General features: G+C 38.7%; 1 long non-coding RNA gene across 1 annotated transcript in view; it reads left to right on the top strand.

Moving 5' to 3' along the window:
• LOC106009370 (uncharacterized) overlaps positions 1-22413 on the top strand; it is a 60769-nt gene that overhangs the window by 26880 nt on the left and 11476 nt on the right. The window lies entirely within an intron of this gene.

Consider the following 22413-nt stretch of genomic DNA (forward strand, 5'->3'; position numbering starts at 1 on the left):
AAATATTTTTTTAAATTTTGAGATGGTTTTGTGCTTAGTCTCTTTTCTTACACTGTCAATAATAGTTTTTGCCTTCCCAAGGTGAACTCCATGTGATCATAATGTATTATTTTTTGTTATATTGCTATATGTGTTTTTGCTACTGTAATATTTTAAAAAATCTTTATTCACAATGGATGTAGGCCTTCTACTTCCTTTAAATATATTTTCCAGTTTGGGTCTTATAAAATGATTGGGAAGAATTACACCTTCACCCTTTTTTTTGGAAATTTTGGGTGGAATTTGTATCATTTCTTTCTTACAAGTTTGGAAAATTCATTAGTGGATCCACCTAAACCATTTGTTCCTGTGTGGGAAAGTTTCTAACTAAGACTTCAAATTATTTCTCTTTGTCTCTTTTGGGTTTCATTTGTGCATAATTTTCTATTTTCTTAAGGTAAATGCTGAAATTTTGATTACATATTTTTGTCTATTATAGGTATTCAATGTTACAAATTTTCTTCTAAAATATCACCGTAGGTATTCTCTACATATTTTAATATGCTGTGCTTTTCACTTTTTATTTCATTTGTAATATTTTCTCACTTTCTATAAGTATTTATTTGCTATTGGTTATTTAGACATTTGAAATTTAATTGTCCAATATTTAGTGATCCTCCATTTCTGTTTTGAACTTTTAGTTTGTTTTATTGTTAGTAAACATAACTTGTATTATTTAACTTTTTCTAAATTTGTCTATATTTGTTTTCTGGTTGACAATATACCATGCCTTGGTGAAGTTCCATGTGGACTTTTTTTTACCTGGGTTCTCATTTTATTGACTGGAGTATTCTATATATCCCTACTATGTTAAATTGATCTGCAATGTTGAAATCTATACTTTAGTTATTTTTGTTTGCTTATTCTTTTAATTGCTAAAAAAAGATTATTGATATCTCCAACTATAATATTAAATTGTTTTTCTGGGTTTTTTTTTTCTGTTTTAAGTTTAGCTTTTGCTTCATGAAGCTTAAGCTATTTATCAGGTCCTTATCCTTTTATCATTATGAAATTTATCTTTCTATCCCTAATGCAAATCACTGTTTTGAAGTTTAGTCTGTCTGACATTGATTTGTTCACTATAGCTTTCTTTTGATTATTTTTTGGCATAATATATCTTCCTTTTCCAAGCTTTTACTTTTAGTCAACATATGAAATTACGTGCTAACAGTCTTAAAGTGAGCACACCACTAGTTCATGCTTTCTCTTCTAATCTAAACTCAAAGTTTAGTTGGTACATTTTGACTATTTTTATGTACTAACTTGTAAACCATGCATTTTAGCGAAATCTTTCCTTTTCACTTCATTTTCCATTTGTATAAACCTTCACTCTAATGGTGGAATTCAGAAGTGTGAGAACTCTATTCACATGCCTCCTCATTTTTCCCTTGTATTTATTGCTGAAATGAAGTCCAAGAGGCTACATTTTTATTTCTTCCTGACCTCCATGGTCACAAAGTAATTTCTACCACTCGACCACTACAGGACTCTTCCCTTTAGCCTGTTTTGCACTGATTTTCCTTATATTCCATTTCTGGGCATGTTGCAAATCTATGTACTTGCTGATGTGAAGTTTTTTCAACAGACTAGAGGTTTATAGATGTCCTTTGAGCCCAAGCGTGTTAACGTTCACCTTTATTTTTACAGGGGTAGGTAGAACTTCAATTAGTCTTGGTGGCCTCATTTCAAGAATGTTTTTACAGCCACACCATTTGCTGACCCTGATGGAATGCCTGTGCCATCTGATACCTACACCCTTTCCACCTTTCCCTCATTCAGATCACCCCAAGTCAGGATGGCTACAGACTCTGACCACTTATCTTCTAACAGCTTATCACTGACTTTCAGGACATGAAAGTTCTGGGGACGCTAGAAGCCACGGCCATATATCCCCAGTTGCATTATGCATAACACTTACACATGCCAGAATATTTTCTTCTCTCTCTCTCTCTCTCTCTTTCTCTCTCTCTCTCTGTCCCTAAACATTGAATGATCTAATGAGTATACACAAAAGTCTTCCCAGGAAATCAGTTACCCACAGTGAATCAGTTATATAATAAAACTAATCATTTATTGGCATGTAGCAGATCAAAATTTATAAATCTTTTTAAGATTTATATCACTACAACAGCAATGGCTCTCTTCTTGATTGAATACTCTTAAACACCAGTAGAAAGATGAAAAACAAGTTTAGAGAATGATATTTACTTTTTCCACTTGATGTGTTTTTTGTTTCTTGTGTGGAAATAGTGGTCTTGCACAATTCTAGTAGTCTATATTTTAATGAGAAAGTAAAAATTTAAGTTCAAATAACTCCAGGAAGACTTTCATATTTACTCTGTGAAGAATTCAACTCTCAATGTTGAATTGAACTTGCATTATTTTTACAGGGTTTCTTTCCCTAAAGGATCTCACCTAATACTCTAGAAAGTTTTCTAACATCATTGTATCTACAACTACTATTTGTATTAAGTTGCAATTATAATAAATTGTAATTATGGAGCTTAGTAGTAATAAATAACCACTTATCAATTACCTACTATGAGGTATCAGTATATTAAATTTTAATACTCAGTATAATAATCAACATTACTTATCGAAATGTTCCAAATGCCAAAATTATGTTAGTAAATCCTCATTTCTATAAGATGAAGAGGAAATTAGATAAAGCTTAGCTAAATTCAATATTTTTTTCTGATATTAGAGACAGTTTTAAATACCTACATTATATTATCTTTCTGTCTAATTCTGGAAGCCATCTTACAACATAAGTATTATCCAAGATGAAGTCACAGGGAACTAGGTTTGGAATATGTTAAAAATCATGTAGGTGTAAAGACCGGAACTAGTATTTGTGTGCATGAAAGTCTACTCTAAAACTTCTTCTCTAAACCATATTAGATCTCACTCTCAGACATACTACACCAATGATCCTGAGAGATCACCTCAACATCTCTGAGAACATAGTTCAAATATCGTAGTTTAAGAGGGAGATGTAGAAAAATTAAAGTGCTCAAGATAGGTCCCAGAATAGGATAGGAATGTGAAACCAGTCAACCTAAAGACCATTAAAAATGTGTATATGTCTATCATGAAAAGAATTATGGAGAGTCCTAATAGTAATTATGTTATAAATTTCAGAAAAAAGCTTGAATTCAAGAGGAACAAAAGACATTTTTCAATTATATCTTTATGTACTAGTTTTTGATAATGGAATAGTTTCAAAGAACAATGAGCTTTTACATCAAAGGGTATTTATATGAAAGTAGATCTGTCACATGTGCTGAAGAGAGGGTGGTCCCATCCGGACAATGAGATTAGGGAACAAATGAGATCCTCTACACATTGTAATCCTATAAAGAAAACTGAAAATTAGTTACATAATTATGTTAAATTGATAGTGGCTTATTTTAATAATGCTTTGTGTGTTGATCAAAATCATTACTTTAAAATGTTTTAAATCACAAACCACATATCCTAACATGATTGCAGAAAGTTATCAGGTAAATAAAAAAATAAGTGTCCATTTGGTAAGTCTTATTTTTCTGTATACTCCATTTATATTGTTACTAAAACAAATATACTCTGAATAAATGTAAATGGACTGTGCGATTTGATCATTCATCTTTCTTGCTTCATAATTATTTCCATTATTACACTATATTTGCTCACAAAAATCATACATATTTTCCTTTTAAATTGGACTATGATGATATAGGTATAAATGTAATTCCTAGTCAGGCATGTTCTCTGTCAGATTTCATTTATTTCTCTAGTGTATTACCTCCACATTGTAAAATACAGTGATTCACTAAAATCATAGGCAAGTGGCTCTATAGTTATTTCACTTTTTATTCATTGTTTTATCTCACAAAAATTTTAAGCTTAGTTTTCTGTTTATCTGTCTTGATAATAAAAAGTTAGGAAAGGAAGGAGTAATGATTCGCAAGGGATCAAATCATTTCTTTAAACTTTAACTTTCCTTTCACAGTTCAAGTTAGAAGGCATATTAAAGAATTCATAATTCAATCCCAACTGCTAAAAACAGTCGTTAATATCAGAAAAGTTTCTTGAGTCCTCACTGCAGACGGTATTGTTATACTCAAAATATTAAACATGTACCAGGCTAGCAAATCATCACGGTGACATTACGAGGTGCATTCTTTCATTTTATTCATTTTGAAATAGGGAAATAGCTATGCAGTGGTCAGTCAATGGATTGTTTTTGGTTCAGATGTCTGACACCTAGGTGTCAATCTTTATTAACAGAGAAGGGCATTGTGTCAAGGTGGTGACCAGCATCATAATTAGCTGGAATAGCAGTAAGTGGCCATCATAAAACGTGTCAGGAATTAGTGAAGATAATGTTTCTTTTTATTTTTTTAAAGTCAATATTTATAATTAAATTTGACTGTATTTATTATTAGATTTTTATATAATTGGGGGGAATTCTTTCTTATCCAGCTTGCTCCCTCACTTACTTTCTTTCTCTTAGAGATGTACTAGGATTTTTAGTCTTTGTGCACCAAAGACTAACTTGACTCTGTGCACTAAAACTAAGTAGATATTTAACAGAGGCACCAAGGTACCCTTTACTTCATGCAGAAATTTTATATTCCACATGTTTCTCCAGAACTAGACTTTTGGCTGCCAGCCCTAAGATAATTTAGGAGTATCTCATACTTTTTCCCTTTGTGGATTTGAAACAAGACCTTCAGCAGAACAATGACTCCTAGGCATCTTTGGAGTGTTTGTGGACCAAGACTGGTGTAATTAGGATCAAGAAGGTTTCCAGTTCCTCATTTGTGAATAAGATAGACATCTGTACAATCTCTAAAGCCCTTTCCATGGTTCAAGTCTCTGATTTACTAGGTCAAGCAATTGCTAATTTGAGACTGTGTCTACAATGACTACACTATGGTGAATTTCATTTCCACAAAAACTTTGCCGAACTTTTTTGTGTACCAGTCCTCAGAAAAGTCATGGATTAGGATAAAGAATTTGTAAGGGATAACTACCTTCAAATAATGCAAGAAGAAAGATTAATTTTAAAAATAATGGGATTTCAATGGGATTGGTGCTATACAAATGATATAAATTTTTATGGATACATATTTTAAATATGATTTGAGAGATTTACCTTCTGTCATATTAGTTTAGCTGCCAGAGATCCTGAGTGGTGACAGATCTCACCCAAGCATTAAGTATGAGCACACATTTTTTTTTTTTAAATAAGGATGCATCTTATCATCCACAGGCCAAGACTAAAATGGCCACATTATTATAAAGATACATCAAGAGTAGTAAGCTATAAATCAAAGTTTAAGTTTAAGATGTTCTTAGCTGCAATTATCACCATGAACTGTTTCCTTGAATAGAAATCACACCTGCCTAGCCTTGATCCTCTCTATTTCTTAGAATATAAAATCAAACTCCCCCTCTTCACATTGAGACTTTGTCTCAGCCTTCTCACTGACCTTGCATATTGCCTGAGATAAACTTTCACCTCTACATCTGCCAAGTTATGAAAGTTTACTCACCTACCAAATTGAGGAATGAGAACATGCCTCATTATTGACATAAAACAAATGCACAGAATGAAGTAAAAAAATTTACCCAAAACAATGAATATTAAGGTTTAAATATTATTGCATTAGAATGACTTATTTAATTCCAATTTAAAAGAATGGATCTAATTCTTCAATTATTAAAGATTTTAAAATACTTTTCAAAGATTCTGATTTCAGTAAGCAAGAGAATTTTCAAGAAAATATATTTCTGAATTATTTTATTCATGGATCCTTTGGCAAAAACCTATTAAATAATCATGAAGTGCTGATCCTTATTTCACTAAATCAAAAAATCTATGTATTTGGTTATGATTATGAGATCTACACAACTTCATGAGCTACTATTGCTGTAAACTGTAGTGTGATTCTGGAAACAAAACATAGAATGGATTATTTTATTCCATAATTCCAAAATATGAAATTTAGAATTGATTACTATTACTAGTAAAGATGAAGATGACAAGAATTTCAGACTTTTATTTAGTGCTTACTCAAAGCCCGCATTCTGGAAATTGTATTACATTCTCCTACTTATGTATACACGTTACATTATCTTATTTAATCCTCACAATAATTATAAGAGCCAGGTATCGCTATTACTAAAGGTAACCCAGCTTAGTAGAAGTAGAGGTAAGATTTAAAACTGATATACGTAAAGCCCCCATTTCTGTCTACGTATATTGTATCCTTCTGAAATGTCAGGAATTTCTAGTCACCTTTTAAAAAATTTGAAATTCTGGAGCTTTGTTCATGTTGTACAACAGCTGTACCACTGAACTATGTTCCCAGCCCTTAGTTATTCTCTTCTCATTGGTACATGTTACCTAGAATTAGATATCTATCATTTTTCTTATTTTCCAGAAACCCTTTGTTAGTGTGCCAAAAGATATTTAGGACAATTCAGAGAAAGTCTACAGAAGAGGATATGCTGATTATATGCACACATTAAATTCTGTTTTTGTGTAGGAAAGAAGTTAGAGGGATAGCCATGGAATCTGATTCACTGCCACCTTAGCTCAAGGAATTAACAATCCCAGGGGCAAAGCTCTTTATACTATTGGGGATTTAAAATGCAAGTGTTGTTGACATATCTAACTACCCTGAAATAAGTATCCATTAGAAGTGCTTTTCTATTTTGCTCTTTATTTATTTATATTTTGGGTTTCTCATATAAAAGAAACCATGCAATATTTAGGCTTGTGTATACTAATTAAAAGGCAATGCTTTTCTATATCGAATACCTTAAAATTAAGCCTTTATAAACAGCAAGCAGATTAATTAAATTCAATATTTTTAGTGGACCTTAAGACACTGATCTTGGGTATAAGATATTAAATTACATGCTCACATGCGAGAGTATTGAAGGTCTTATGTCTTTTTTATCACTTCTTCTGATTAGCCCTTTTCAAAAAATTGCTGTCATCTTTTATTCAAAACCTTCATTATCTCTTCCATGACAATCTTTTCTTGGATCATAGAGAAAATCTTGATTCTTTAAGAGTTCCATGAAGTTCTTTTGACCTACAAAATTCATACCTAGCTTGGGTTGGCTGCTGAAGATATTCCATGGTAGGCAACCACCAGATCACTTTTTTTTTTTGGTCTAATAATTATTTCCTTCATTTTTCTTGTTTTTCACATCAGTTGGTTTTTATTACTGACTGCTACTAGTCATCTTACTATTTGGTTTGATTTTTAATTTTGTAATTGCTATTAGATCTTAAATCTAAGTGCATTGCTTATGGTATCTGTTTTATGTGCTTAAATTACTAAGATAAAATTCCACTTTTGCAATCTACTTTAGTCCCAGGCAACATGCCTTAAATGACATTGACTCTCAGTTATACTCTACCTGAAGTGGGAACAGAAATTACTAATTTCCTTTACCAAGATAAAGTAGGATATGTGGACGAAGTGAGTAATTATAGTCAGAAAGAAAAGCATGCATGGAATTTGAGTGAAAACAATTTACTCAATGTATCTGTCTCAGCAGCACAGCCTGACTCTTTTTTTTTTTTCTATTTAGTTTGTTGGTACATTTTAGGTATACAATGCAGTTACATTAATCATTGGGATCTTGTACCTTTACATGATGTATCTTGGTTCTTATTTTTTTCCCCATTCCCCTGCCTGACCCTTGACTTGTTTTAGGGTAATGGTAAATTCTCCCCTAACTGAACTGATGATTTTGTCAGGTAAAAGAGCCAAAAACCAAGACCAGACCAGAACCACAACAAGCATTTATTGCAGGGACAATCTGCTGGGCTGTCTCTGAATGAAGGAGTGCAACCTCATGGCCAGGGTAGGGAGAGCTTTTATGGGAGCTACAGTGGGGTTTGGGGATGTGATGGTTAGGGATTGGAGGGTTTGAAAGGCGCATAACCAGGGATTAGAGGAGCCTGTAACATCACAAGTTGCTAGGAAGAGAGTAAGTACACAGGTTATTCTTTTGGCAGGAAAAGAGGCATGTTGGGAAGAAGAAGATTGTCTTTTGTTGGAGAAGCCATCTTGGGGTTGGGTTTTAGGTGGGGAGCAGGGTATTATGGGAAGAAGAAGGCCAATTTGGGCAGGAAAGGAGCCATCTTGGAACTGGGTTTAAATGGGAAGCAGGGTATTATGGGAAGAAGAAGGTAGCTATTATATATAGCAGCCATCTTAAGGTGAGGGAAATCTATCATTCTGGGCTTTTGTTTTATGGTTGTTGGGAGAAAGTCTCTTCTTTTGGAGTTGCTTCCAGCTGACAAAGGGGCAAAGATTGGGGCTAGACCTGGATCTGAAGGCAGATGGAAGTGTTGTCCTCTTGTTGCAGTGGTTTGTATCCTGCCATAACAAATTCCATGGCTGTCTGGTTGGCAGTTCCCTTCATGTGTTCCTGTAAGAAATTTTGAAAACAGCGAAGCAGACAAGGAACTACCATGGCCAGAAGACACACTCAGGCCAGCAGGCCCAACAAGGGAAGCAGCCATGGCATAACCTGTTGGAGCAAGGAGTAGTTTTGGGGCATTCCCCATGTACCCCACTGTCTTTTACGGTTTTCAGTGCATTCTTGTAATTCCTTAACCTTTGTCTTGACTATGCCTGATTGGTTAACAAAATAACAACACTCTTCACCTAGAAACAGGCACGTTCCCCCTTGGGCTGCTGTTAACATGTCAAGGGCACACCTATTTTGGAGTATGACAGCTGCTAGAGAATTAATCTGGTCCTCAACTGTGTTTAGAGATTGACATATTTGTCCATGTCCTCAGATCTCCTTTGATAATGCCTGATAGAAGTGTGCAGAGGTAGAGATACCTGCTATACCTGTCACCATGCCAGTGAGGATCCCCACTCCCATTAAGAAGGGGACCAGGAAGGGGGTGGCTCTCTTGTTGAGTTTTTTTGACCATGGGAGGATTACTTCAAGGATCTGAGATTCAGTGTAGATGGTCAGGGGAGGGCTGAGAAATGCTATGTAACAGAAAATGTCAGATTGGTTGAGGCATCTGAACATCTCTTGGTCACATATGAAGTAGAGGCTGTTGGATAGGCAGACCAGGTGTTCCTCTGAGATAAAAAGGGAGTAAGCAAGGTGAGTGATGTTGTCTTGTTGCCGTATGCATGTTAGGTTGGTGGTTTGTGTGGGGGAAGGAGACCCACTGCCAAGGGTCGCAGACTGTGGATAGATTGCCAATGTTTGAGACAAGAAGGTTAAATCCTAGGGGGATAGGGACTGGAGTAAACAGGCAGGGCGAAATGGACATGCACATCCAACAGTCTGAGATATTGACAGGGAGATTGTGGAGGGGGGTATTAAACAGATGTTGTAGCATTTGGTGAGACTAGGTTATCTGTTTCACCACTTGGAGATCTATCCCTTTATAGGGAGGTGGAGTGGTGGGCCTAAAAAGCCTCAGAATTGCTTGTGTCTGTTTATTGACTGCCTCTTTATAGGCTGTATTTTGGACCCTCCTCCATCACTCATCCCAATGAGTGGGAAGCAGCTCCAGCAGGCAGTCTCACTGGGGCTGCCTCCACAGTAGGAAGATGGCTGAATGGATGATTTTACCTGTCCAGAATTTGTGGTTATCATAAGTGCAGAGGGAGGCAGTCCTATGGCAGGAAGCATGCATGGAGGAGAGAGACCAAAAGGCCCTGGGACCATAACCTATGAGTTTGGCCCCACTCCAATCCATTGTCCAAACTTTTCCACCCCAGCAGCATTCTTGAGGGCAGGCAGGCTGGGAGATGGAGAGGTGAAACCCTATCAGCAAGGGGAAAATGACAGGTAAGTACATGTTAGTGAAGGCAACCGAGAGCGCTGAGGAGGATAACGATGGAATAATAGGCCGCTGCAATGAAACACTTGTGTTGAAGTGTCCAGTTGGGCCGGGCTGTGGCAGTGAGTCCAACCCCGAGAGGGAGCCCAAAGAGGACAAGCAGGAGGAGACAGAGGATGTCAGCGGGTGTCCCCATGGACAGAGTGTTGCAGTATCCCATGTGATAGCAGGAGATTTGTTTGGATCTAGTCTAAGGCAAGATCTAGGAAAGAGGAGTCTGGTGTGGGTAAAGTGAACCAGCAGAGTAAGAGAAAGAAATATAAAGAAACCTCTTCTTAGTGGAAGTCAGTTAGAGTTTCCTGAAAATAGCAATCAGTGATCCACTCAGTGAAAATCTTGACCCAGACTTCTTGCGCCCCCTTGTTGTCTTTGAGAAAAAGGTATATGAGGTCATCTTGAAGCACTTGGAGAAATGTCATGAACCACAAAGTCAGGTCACTGAGGGGCATTGGTCTGGGGGACATTCTTCAGGAATCCAGGAGAGTTTGAGTCTTAAGGGGCCTGTTAAAAGAGAAGAGTATCTGGGAGTTTTAGGTTGTTGTTTAGGCTGATCTACCTGGAAAGCCGGAGGGGCTCTTTTTATTCTGGAGAGGTGAATCCAGGGGACCTTTTCCTGAAGCTTTACCACTGTGAGAATGGTTAAGGAGACAGTGAAAAGTACTTCCCAGGGCGGCTGGAGGGCTTTTGGGGAAAAGGTCTTGAGATATACCTGGTCACCTGGGGAAAGAGGAGGAGGATGTAGAGTGCCTGATGAGTCGGGAGAGGGAAAAGTTTGATCTGCTAGAGTCTGAAGGAGATGACGAGCATAGTTGAGTGTTGGGCTATACTCAGTGAGAGGTGGTGAGGGATCAGGTAAGTTAGAAAACAGGAGAGGTCACCCATACATTAACTCAGAGGGGGTTAGATTTAATGGTTTTCAAGGAGTTGAGTGAAGCCACATGAGAGCGAAAGGGAGCATGACCCAGCTTTGTTTTAATTCCAAGGAAAGTTTGGATAACTGAGTTTTAATTAGCCCATTAGCCCGCTCAACCTTGCCTGATGGCTGAAGCCAATAGGGGATGTGGAGTTTCCCTTGTATGTTGAGTGCCTCAGTTACCTGTTAGATGATCTGGGAGACAAAGGCAGGTCCATTATCAGACGGGATGAAGCATGGGAGGCCAAATTGAGGAATGATCTCCCTTAGGAGTATATGAACAACAGCGGCCGCTCCTTCTGATGTGCATGGAAAGGCCTCTATCCTCCCTGTGAAGGTATTTACCAGGGTCAGAAGATATTTGACCTTTTTGATGGGGGGTGTGTGATTAAAATCAATTTGCCAATCTTCCCCCGGTAGCTGTCCCTGGGACTGGCGAGTTTCTGTATGTGTCTGAAGGCCACCTTGGGGCCTGGAAGCTAAGCAGATGGATCAAGCCTGTGTTATTGCCTGCGTGTGTGTTGTTAGAGATGGTTGGTATAGAAACAGCCTGAGAAGGTGCAGGAGGGGTTGAATCCCTATGTGGAGTGAGTTATGTTGGTCAGTGAGAAGAGATATTATTTGGTCATTGGGTATTATATGGTGTCCCCGATACAGAAGCCAATCATCCCTCAGTGTAGCACGTTTTTCTATGTAATTGGCCTTTTCCTGAAGGGTGTAGCTAGGTTTTAGAGGTGGAATGATTAGCATTTGGTTTTGGTTTGGGGAAGTAAGATTTTGTGCCATTTTGTGGGCAGTTTGATCAGCCCTATTGTTTCCCTGAGCTATGGAAGAAGAGGAAGATTGATATCCCTTACAGTGAATGACCCTCACTTGTGTTGGAAGGATGTCTGCTTAGAGAAGGGCATGTATCAGATGCCCATTGATGATGGGGGTTTCCTTTGTGGTCATAAACCCTCTTTCTTTCCATGTGAAATTATGAGAGTGTAGGATGTGGTATGCATATTTGGAGTCAGTATAAATGTTGCCCTGCCTCTTGTGGGCCAAGGTAAGAGATCAAGTGAGAGCAATTAATTCTACTTTTTGGGAGGTAGTATTGTGTGGGAGTGTGTTAGCCTCAAAGGTCTGTGTCAAAGAAACTATGGCATATCCTGCCCTCTTCTGGCCAGGCATATGGGTAGGAATTGAGCTGCCATTAATAAACCATGTAAATTCTGGATCTGGGATGGCCCCTGAGGAGAAATTAGGAAGGGAGGGAAGTAGGTTTTCAATTGTTTTGGTGCATGAGTGGGAGAGTGTCTGAATGGCCTTGGGGAGGAGAGTGGCTGAGTTAAGAGAGGGGCAGGACTGAAGAGAGAAGGACAGGTTTTCTATGAAAGCATGGAAGAGTTGTAGCCAAGAGAGGTACAGATGTGAGAGGCTATAATGAGTGAGTAAGTCTTGCAAGTGATGGGGTGACTTTACTGCTGTTGGTTGACCAAAAGTTAGTTTAGAGCTTTCTTTGGCTAGGAGAAAGGTGGCTGCCAAAGTGCATAAATACATGGGCCAGCCCCAAACAGTGTGGTCGAGTTGTTTAGATAGGTGAGCAACCAGGACAAAATATGACCTGATGTTTTGTCCCAGGACCCCCAATGTCAGTCCTGCTCATGCAGTGACATAGAGAGTGAATGGATTTTGGAGATCTGGAAGAGCTAGTGCTGGGGCAGAGAGGATGGCAGCCTGAAGTTTGAGAAACAGTCCTTTGATGGATGTGTCATCTATAGGTTCATTTGGGTTTCCCTTGGAAGCCGCATACAGGAATTTAGCAAGTAGACTGAAATTGGCTATCCACAAGTGAAGAAACTCTGCAAGCCCCAGGAAAGACAGGATCTTGGCTTTAGAGAAAGAGACCAGAAGGTCCCGAATAAGCTGCTTACAGTCTAAGGTGATCTCTTGTTGTTGATATGAGATCTCAACCCTGAGATATTGTACTGTGGGTTGGGAGAGTTGGGCTTTGTCCCTTGAGACCTGGTACCACTTTTTACACAAGAAGTTGAGCAGTGAGGCTGTGTGTTGTTGGGAGAGTTCAAGGGTGGGATTGCACAAGTGCAAGTCATCTACATACTGAAGTAGCTTAGAGGGAGACAGGTTTAATTTTAAGAGATCAGCAGCCAAGTCCTGTCCAAAGAGATGTGGGCTATCCTGAAAACCCTATGGGAGAACTGTCCAAGTAAGTTGTTGAGAGTGTCCCATATTGGGGTCAGTCCACGTAAATGCAAAGAGGTCTTGTGAGTTGAGGTGTAAGGGGATGGTGAGAAAGGTGTCTTTGAGGTCTAGAATGGTGAAATGGTGCAAGGAGGAGAGGATGTGGATCAACGGAGTGTAGGGGTTGGAAACAACAGTGTGTATAGGAAGTACAGTGGAATTGATGGCCCTCGGGTTCTGTACCAATTGGTAGGAGCCATTCATTTTTAGGACTGGAAGGACAGGAGTGTTGTAGGGGGAGTGAGCTGGTCTGAGAAGTCCCTTATCGATTAAGCCAGTGATTATAGACTTTAGTCCTTTTAGGTGTCTTAAGACTATAGGGTACTGTGGGACATTTGGGAATTGAGTGACATCCTTGAGAGAGATCTGAATGGGAGGATGATGTTTAGCAACAGAAAGGGTGGAGGTGTCCCAGACCAAGGGGTCAATATAAGGTGCCTTAGAAGGACATGAGATTGGGTTGGAGATTGAGTCTGTCAGGGGGACAGCCAGTAGTACCAGGACCCCAGTAGGGTCTGAATTGGACGGGTGGAGAATGAGTGAGGCCCTGAATTTAGTTAGAACGTCTCTTCCTAAAATGGGGGTAGATCAGCTAAGAATAACCAAGAAGCTATGTGAAAATGTGCTGCCTAACAGGGAACAAGCTAGGGGTGGGGAGATTAGTGGGTTTGAAGGTATCCCCTGATACCCCATGATGGTTACTGTGGAGGGACAAATGGGGCCTGAGTATTGTGGTAAGGCCAAGTATGTAGCCCCCATATCAAGCAAGAATGAGATAGGCTTACCTGAGATGCTGACAGTTACCCTGGGCTCATTGGAAGTGATGGCCATGGGGGCTGCAGACAACTCTGGGGACCATCAATCCTCCATTGCCAGGCTGATGAGCTCTGACAGACACATCTCCTTACCTGCTGCCTGGGCTTGAGGAGGGGATGGCCTCTTACCTTTTCAGCGAAGGGGACAGTCAACCCTCCAGTGACCCATCGGCTTGCAGTCAGGAAAAGGGCCAGGTAGTGGCTTGAGATTGGGACATTCTTTAGCCCAGTGCCCAGTTTGATCACATTTAAAGCAGGCCCATCACCAGTGAATGTCCTCTTGTAGGATGGTGGTTTACCCTGTAGGGCTGCTGCCAGCATCTGGTAATTAGCCACTTTTTGTTGTTTTGCCTGTTCTTCATGGTTATAGAACACCTTAAAGGTAACATTGAGGAACTCAGTTTGCGTGGCCTGGGGGCCCTCCTTGACCTTTTAAAATTTTTTTCTGATGTCAAGGGCAGACTGTGAAATAAAATGAGTGATAATAACAATCATGCCTGCCTGAGATGTAGGATCAATTTTGGTGTATTTTTGGAGCACATCGGCCAATCGAGAAAGAAACTGTGCTGGATTTTCTTGAGGTCCCTGAGTTATCTCCCTGATCTTATCAAAATTAACTGTCTTTTGGGAAATCCTATTTAAGCCTTCTATAAGACAGACAATCATATAGTCCCAGAGGTCCCTGCCTGGGTCATCATCTTGGTAAGTCCAATCAGGATGGGTATCTGGTACTACCTGTGTGCCCACTAGCTTGGTAGGGTCTGTGGCATGGAAATCATCTGCTGCTGCCTAGGCTTCCCTCCAGACCCTCTGGCTCTACTCTGAGGAGAGAGTGGTGGAGAGAATCATGTAAATATCTTGCCAGGTCATATCATAGGACTGAGTAAGGTAGCTGAATTCTTTAATATAGACATGAGGATCGGAAAAGAAAGACCCTAAGCATTTTTCAATTTGAGAAAGATTGGAGAAAGAGAAGGGGACATGTACTCTAACAATGCCCTCAGTCCCAGTGACCTCTCAGAGAGGCATCTGTGTGCCCCAGGCAGATGTTGCTAGGGTGGGGTAGCGAGAATGGGTGTAGGGTGGGGAGTGTGGGGGTGAAGGTGGGTGTTGAGGAGGGGAGGGCTGGGAGGTGCAAGGCGGCAGAGATGAGGGAGGGTCACAAAATGATGGAGGTGAAGAAGCATGTTAGGAGATGGAAGAATAGCTGGCTGGGTCATAGGGTGGGGGAAGTGCGAGTGGTGAGTGATCAGCAGGGTCAAACATATCAGAGTCAGGAGGGGTGGATAGTGGAGTGTGGGCTAAAAGTACCTGAGAAGGTGAACAGGTTTGTCAGAGAGAGGGTCAAGAGCATAGGTAGAAGAAGACTTGTAGGGGGGGATTTCTGACCATATGCCATTGCATTGACAGAAATTGCATACATTGCACAGTATGTTAAAATTGAAAGCGCCATTTTTGGGCCATTGAGACCCATTATCTAATTGGTATTGAGGCTAAACCTGATTACAATAGAAAATGAGTCTTTTTGGTTTAAAGTCTGGTCCCAACAATCCAAGGGGCCTGAGTTGTGCCAGGAGGCAGCCTAGAGCCACTGTGTGTGTGGGGGGGGGGTTGGATTGTTGGTCTCCCATGTTAGGATGGGTGAGGAGGAGGCAGTTTCCTAGGAGCAGGGCAAAAGGGAAGAGTGTCTTCTCCTTTCTGAATGAGTCTCCAGAGGGAGAGAACAAGAGGAGCTGGGCCGATGGGGCATCTCCCCAGGAGCATGGTCCTGGGCCCAGCAGCTGAGGCGTCTCTCTGTCCAAGTGATTGGATTTTTGAGAAGTCCTGAAAGGGAGAGAATGAGAATGAAACAGAGGACCTGAAGAGAGTGAGGCTGAACTGCCCACTCACCCAGAGATCAGTGACTGGTGTGGATGTGTAGTGACAGCAATGGCAAAGGCAGAGAGGCCTGAGAAGGTCCAGACTCAGCAGATGAGGTCGGGAGGAGATGGCCGAAAGGCCAATTGACCCTGACCCAAGGAGGATCCTCACTTAATAAACTGCCTACCTACTGGGTTTCGACACCAGACATATCAGGTAAAAAGCTGAAAACAAGACCAGACCAGAACCACAACAAGCCTTTACTTTATTGCAGGGACAATCTGCCAGGCTGTCTCTGAATGAAGGCATGCAGCCTCATGGCTGGGGTAGGGAGAGCTTTTATGGGAGCTACAGTGGGGTTTGGGGATGTGATGGTTAGGGATTGGAGGGTTTGAAAGGCACATGACCAGGGATTGAAGGAGCCTGTAACATCACAAGTTGCTAGGAAGACAGCAAGTATCAGGTTACTCTTTTGGCAGGAAAAGGGGCATGTTGGGAAGAAGAAGTTTGTCTTTTGTTGGGAGAAGCCATCTTGGGGTTGGGTTTTAGGTGGGGAGCAGGGTATTATGGGAAGGAGAAGGCCAGTTTGGGCAGGATAGGAGCCATCTCGGAACTGGGTTTAGGTAGAAAGAAGGGTATTATGGGAAGAAGAAGGTAGCTATTATATATAGCAGCCATTTTAAGATCAGGGAAATGATCAGATTTATTTTAGTTTTCAGGACTATATGGCCTGGTCTTGAGGTTACCTTGTTGGTATTTGCTGAAATAGCTTCATTGTTGTAATTATTTTGTTAAATATAGTAGGATAATAGCTCCTATTTGAGAATACATTGTTTGTTTATTATCTTAACAAACTTAGGATTACACAATTGACAAAAATCCCTATTAATCAAATGGCTCAATCTCCCTTTCACATTGCAGTGTGTTCATTTGTTATATTTCAATTCTCTTCAACTAGATTAATTTACTATTCATGTTTTCCACAATATCCTACTCTAGTACAAGCCCCCCCCTGCCCAGGATCATGACTTTTGGTAAATTTTTCATTCAAGGCAGAGACCAATGTTTATTTTGTAAGACTATAGGTATAGTTAAATTTAACAATTTATTTAAATCAAATATAAACACATAATATGTATTCAAGAAATGGTGACTATCATCACAATTTCACATTCAATTGAATCTTATAAAATAGACAATAATGTGCTGAGGTAGTTATTATTATGGTAAATTTTCGGTTGAGGACTTTGAGACAAAGTGAAATGTTCTGCTTCAAGTTACACATCCAGTAAAGTGCAGGGATTATCTTGAGGTTTGAACAGATTGTTCTTTCCTATTCTGATAATTTGCACAGTGGAAACTATCAGATACACTCACAGGCAGAGAAATGAATGTTGGAAGGTTCAAATAGAATTGTGTGGTAATACAAATGAAGACTTGTTTGGTAGAGGTGCTGACAGCCAATGTATTTTTCTGGAGTTCCTTAAAATACTGCAGTGAACACCTCTCCTTTATTGTGTAACTGTGAATATCTTCTGTCTCAGCCATGGAATGAGCAAAATAAACTGGTTTAACGTTTGAACCAAAACTATTGTAAAAAAAATGTGAAAGGTTTTAAAATAATGAATGGTTCTGTGCCTCCGAAGCATAATAAAGGGTGTGTGGGGCACTGGAGTGAGGCATGCCGGTATAAAATCTGGAAGAGAGGTTCAGTCATTTAGCAAATCACTATTTTTCTGTTACGTTCCGCAAGTGTGGTAAACATTGAAAGTGTGAAGAGAGCAGTTTTGCCACTCCTGCCCTGTGAGTTCAGTGAAGAGATGGAAAAGTAAACACAGTATTTTAACAAGTACAAAGGCTGCAGTTGGCTCAGGGAGAAATAGAGGAAGTCCTGCCCAGGGAATTGGAGGAACAAGATAAAGAATGTGATAACTTGAGTTCAGATTTGAAGGTTACATAAAAATAATAAGTGATGAATAAATTCTATGTGTAAGGCCTTCCTGAATGAAAGTACATTTTTTAGAAGTGAGCCATTCTACATTTGGGCCAGAAAATAAAATAATTGGACACATAATCTTTTAGTCTTAGGAATGGAAAAACAAAGCAAAACTTAAAATACTATATTAATAAGTAACAAGATGAGTGCCTCATATTTCAGATAAAATTAATATACCTCTCCTCCCATGTCCAGATTTAACACATACTGGCCTCATGTCTATTATTAGAGCATTTTATTATAGACATGGGTGTTTCAAACAACATATGAATCAGTTGAAATTAATAATCATGACTTGCTTATTTTCACTGAGGTATTAAATATACCCCATTATGAAGTAAGGAAATTAGAGACATGTGAACCATATACAGTCAGAAACACTAAAAGTCTCAGTAACGAGAACAGAATTTTGCCTATTGGCATAGGTACATTGGAAGATGTCCTCTACTCACATTACTGACATGTCAGGATTTTTAACAGAGGTTATTAAGATACCACAGTAAGGCAGAGATGTATGTAAGTTGAGAGCATAATCACTATGAGGACTGAAGGCTGATGATTTGACTGTGTTGAAATTACTCCAACACCCCTCTAATTTGTCACATGACTTAATGTTTAACTCTGTTATATGGTTTTAAAATTTGGGTTCTCGATGACTTTTTTTTTCCTTTTCTTTTCACAAAGTAGATGATGATTTGTAAACTGACTCTTCATGTTCCTAAACCACTGAGCATTTTAAAAATTAGTTTCCATGAAATAGAAGTGGTTTCAAAGGAAGTCTTGGCTCAAGTAGCTTCTGTTTGGGGACTTTGCCAGAGTATCCAGTCAAAGAAAGATGGTGATTTCTAAATTATTCTATTTTTACTTTGATATCCTCCCTGTCACTCTACAATTCTCTCCATGCTACCTCCTGTTTGTACTCAAGATACGTTACTATTAGCAACTGCTTTACTCGCTCTTCCTGTTCCATCTGGGACCAAATCTTGCAAATGTAAAAGTTTAAAGAAATATTCCCACACATATTAATGGGAGTAATCTTCTTCAATAAGTTAGTACATGAAAATCAGGTGAGAAAACGAATTATTTGATTGCTTGGCATAAAATATGCCAAAATGAATATGAACACCCATTGGATTTCCCTTTCAGTCTTTTGATTTGATTACTATTCCACTTCATTTTCATACACATTTGAATAATAAACATTAACTGAATGCTTATTTGTTGAAGGCACTGTGCTTAGAAAAAGATTAGAAAAAAATAGAACAAAAATTCTACTCAAGAAATTTGCCAATTAAAGAAACACATGAAAAGGTGATTTGTATAAGGACGCTAGAAGAATTCATGATTTGATGTTAAATCTCCATTTTTTGAGGATAGAAAATTTTATTTGTATAACTTAGGGACTCAGATTTAAACATTAATAGAAACTAAAGGATTTTTAGATGTTCATAAATGTCTGGAAATTCAACAGTGGAGACTCATCTGGAATTTCTTTAAGTGAGAGATCCAAAAGTTGTATGGGAGAGAACTCCATGTAGAAGAATGGGATGAAATGTACAGAAATATGAGTCCATATCTCAGGTAAAGTGGAAACTTTTAGTTAGCTTTCCTCTTGAAAGTGTGCTTAGGGCCTAAGGCAAGAAGAAAAGCAAGTACCTGAATTGTAAAATACCCACTAAACATATACAGGTATACTGCAGATGGACAATTCATGGGAGTAGTAAACACAGCAGCCCAAGTGGCAACACTCCCCTGCCTCCTGTGGGAGACTGCAATATAGACTATATCCAAAGCAGTCCGTAAGCAGTGCGGGCTGTAAAGAGCTAACTTCACAACTGGCTTATTTATAGAAGTGAGTCCAGCCGAAGCCCATATATGCCAAGGTCAGAATAACTAACACCCAAATTCTGGTCCCACAACTAAAACCTTCTAGCTAGAAGGACAATGTTCTAGTTACAACCATATATTTTGTCTATTCTGTTCCTAATTCAAGTATGCTTTGTCTTGCCCTTTACAAGGCTGCTTATATTAATTTCCATAGAAACTGCATGACTGGGTATCCTAGCACATAGTACTGCCCTTGCATGTAGCTCACCTTTACCCCAATTGTTTACCATCCTGGCCAGTGCCTTTGTCAGTTGCACCGGTATTGGTCATCCTGGCACCCTGCTTTCTGTCTCTCTTAATCCTGTCTTGTAGTTTTTTCCTCAGCCCTGCATCATACACTGGTCAGGAGACTGGAGCCTACTACAGAAGTTTCCTGTAACATAAGTCCCTAGCACTTCCTAGCAACTGGGCCCGAATGGTAGTGGGGGAAGATGCCATCCTTTTTGCATTATGAGCACTTCTGATTACAGCATCGGCATCGTCTCATCATTTGTATAGTCACCAGCAATTTTGGCCTGGGCACTGAGAGCACTGGATGCTTTGGCAGTGTCTTTGTGGCTTGGTGGTAATTTTAGCAACTTCAGCAGTAAGCAATCTTTTTCCATTTATCTGGAGAAGTAGAGGGAAAAAATGGGAGATAATACACGATCACTGAGAAGCACTATACTTCAGTCACACATACGACCACGCTTTGCAAACATCAAAAAACACAGGTTGGTAGAATTTGAAGGGGCCTATAAATAAAATGCTAGGTAAAACAGAACAGACAGCATTATTTGGTACTGTTATTAGAATATCACTCATTTTCATTTTTAATTTTAGATTATTTTTCTGTACAGAGAAATGAACTAGAATTATACCCTTTATTCTAAACTACATCCTTATATCTTACTGTTTTCTATTTTCTAAACACTATCCTATTTTCAACTTAGATCCATAAATTTAGCCTGTTAATCTTATGAAGGAAATGTTAATGGAAACCATTTTTCCACAGAGAAATACAATATATTTGTTTATATTCTGTAGTTTCTTCTTCCATGCATGTACCAGTTATCAACTTACTGTTTCTTACATCCATATGTGCACATTTGTGCCCTGTTTTAGGGTGCTGGAGTTGGATCTTGTGGTTCTTGACATAAAAAATGTAAGTTTTCATCAATAAAGGGCACAAAAGTGAAACTACAAGGTGATAGAGGGAAGAAAGAAGTCTCTTTTCTTCTGGCTGGTCTTCTATTTTTAATCCTCAGTGGTGGAAGTCACCTTCATTCTCACACCAGATTTCCCCAGAACAAATTGCTTGCAAGCCAATCGGGGCTGCAAACGATGAGCTCTGGCCAGTCTACACTCTCTGCAGTGGCAGACTCCTTCTACAGAGCAACTCTAGGCTGAACACTCTGGCACGTTTGCTGGCCAAGGGCAGACTTGTGTGTTTCCTCTGGTTGTCATGCTGTGCCATGCAGTTGGGGTCTGAATTTCAGTCCTGGAAGGGTCTTACTGAAAATCCTTGCCTCCGTTTCTGTGTGCTCTTTGTCAGCTGAGCGGTAGTAGCTATTTTTTTTGCACCTGCCACTTCCAGACTTCCTAGGAGTTCTTTCTCACTTCCTTTGTAGTTACTTAGCTTGTAAAAATTCATATTCCTATATTATGTTTTGTCTGTGTACATAAACATTATGGTGTTTAATCTTGTAATTAGACTCTCATGGAGATATTTCATTTTCTTTTATGATTTTCAAAGTAATATACAAATATCCAAATGACAAATTTAGCATCACAAATAAAAATAATTTCTCCTTTTATTATAAAATCAGAATCCATTGTATCTTTTAAAATTTGGATATCTAGGAAATTCAGGGGACACAATATACAGTATATAGTTGAAAAATAATGGGATCTTTATGACAGGTTTGGCAAAATCTCTCTATAAAGAGACCTGAAGTAAGTGGCTTGGGCTTTGTGGGTCACAAATCTTATTGGCAGTATTCAACTCTGCTAAAGTAGCCTCAGATAATACAACAATGAATAGGAGAGGTTGTGTTTTGGTAAAACTTTATTTATAAAAACAAGATCTGGCTGGATTTGTCCTTAAGGATATAGAATGCAGACTGCTGCTTTAAATAATAATTTCCATACACAGGTTCTTAATAAAATATCACAAATTTTATTTGTGAAATAGATTATTTTTATTTTAAAGCCCCAAATTACAAAAGCATAAAGACTTGGCAAAATGCCAACTTTGCAATATAGGTGCATTATTGTGGGTATATTTACACTTATTCTTGTAAATATTTCTATTGATGAATTATTAAATTTAATTTTGAGTTTTATTACATTAAACAATGAGTACTTAACAGGAAAAATAAAATATTGAATTTTCAATATTTATTTAGTGTTTATAAAAAAGCATAAAAAGTTTTCAATATTGACTGTTTTTTGGTATACAAAGTCTAAAAAATAACAATAGAAATAAATTCCTATGTGAACTACAATGAAAATACCAATAGAACTCTACAAAAAATATCTTTCTTCAATTATCACACCTAAGGGATTTTCACACATGACAACAGCATGTTCCGTACACATATACTGCTTACACTAACTGCACGTGTTTTGCTTTCCTAGCCTTTTTGTAGGACATACTTGACATCTCACTGGTCTTGTTGGTTTTTCAGGAGGTTCTTATTATATTATATAATGTATAGTTAATAGGGACATAAAGTATTAAATGATTTATACGTATCGTGTGTTTAGAATAATCAACATTTTCACATTG

The sequence above is a fragment of the Heterocephalus glaber genome, unplaced genomic scaffold (assembly GCF_053883595.1).
Source record: "Heterocephalus glaber isolate CG9 unplaced genomic scaffold, H.glaber_assembly_v1.0 deba00001504, whole genome shotgun sequence".
Taxonomy (NCBI): Eukaryota; Metazoa; Chordata; class Mammalia; order Rodentia; family Bathyergidae; genus Heterocephalus; species Heterocephalus glaber.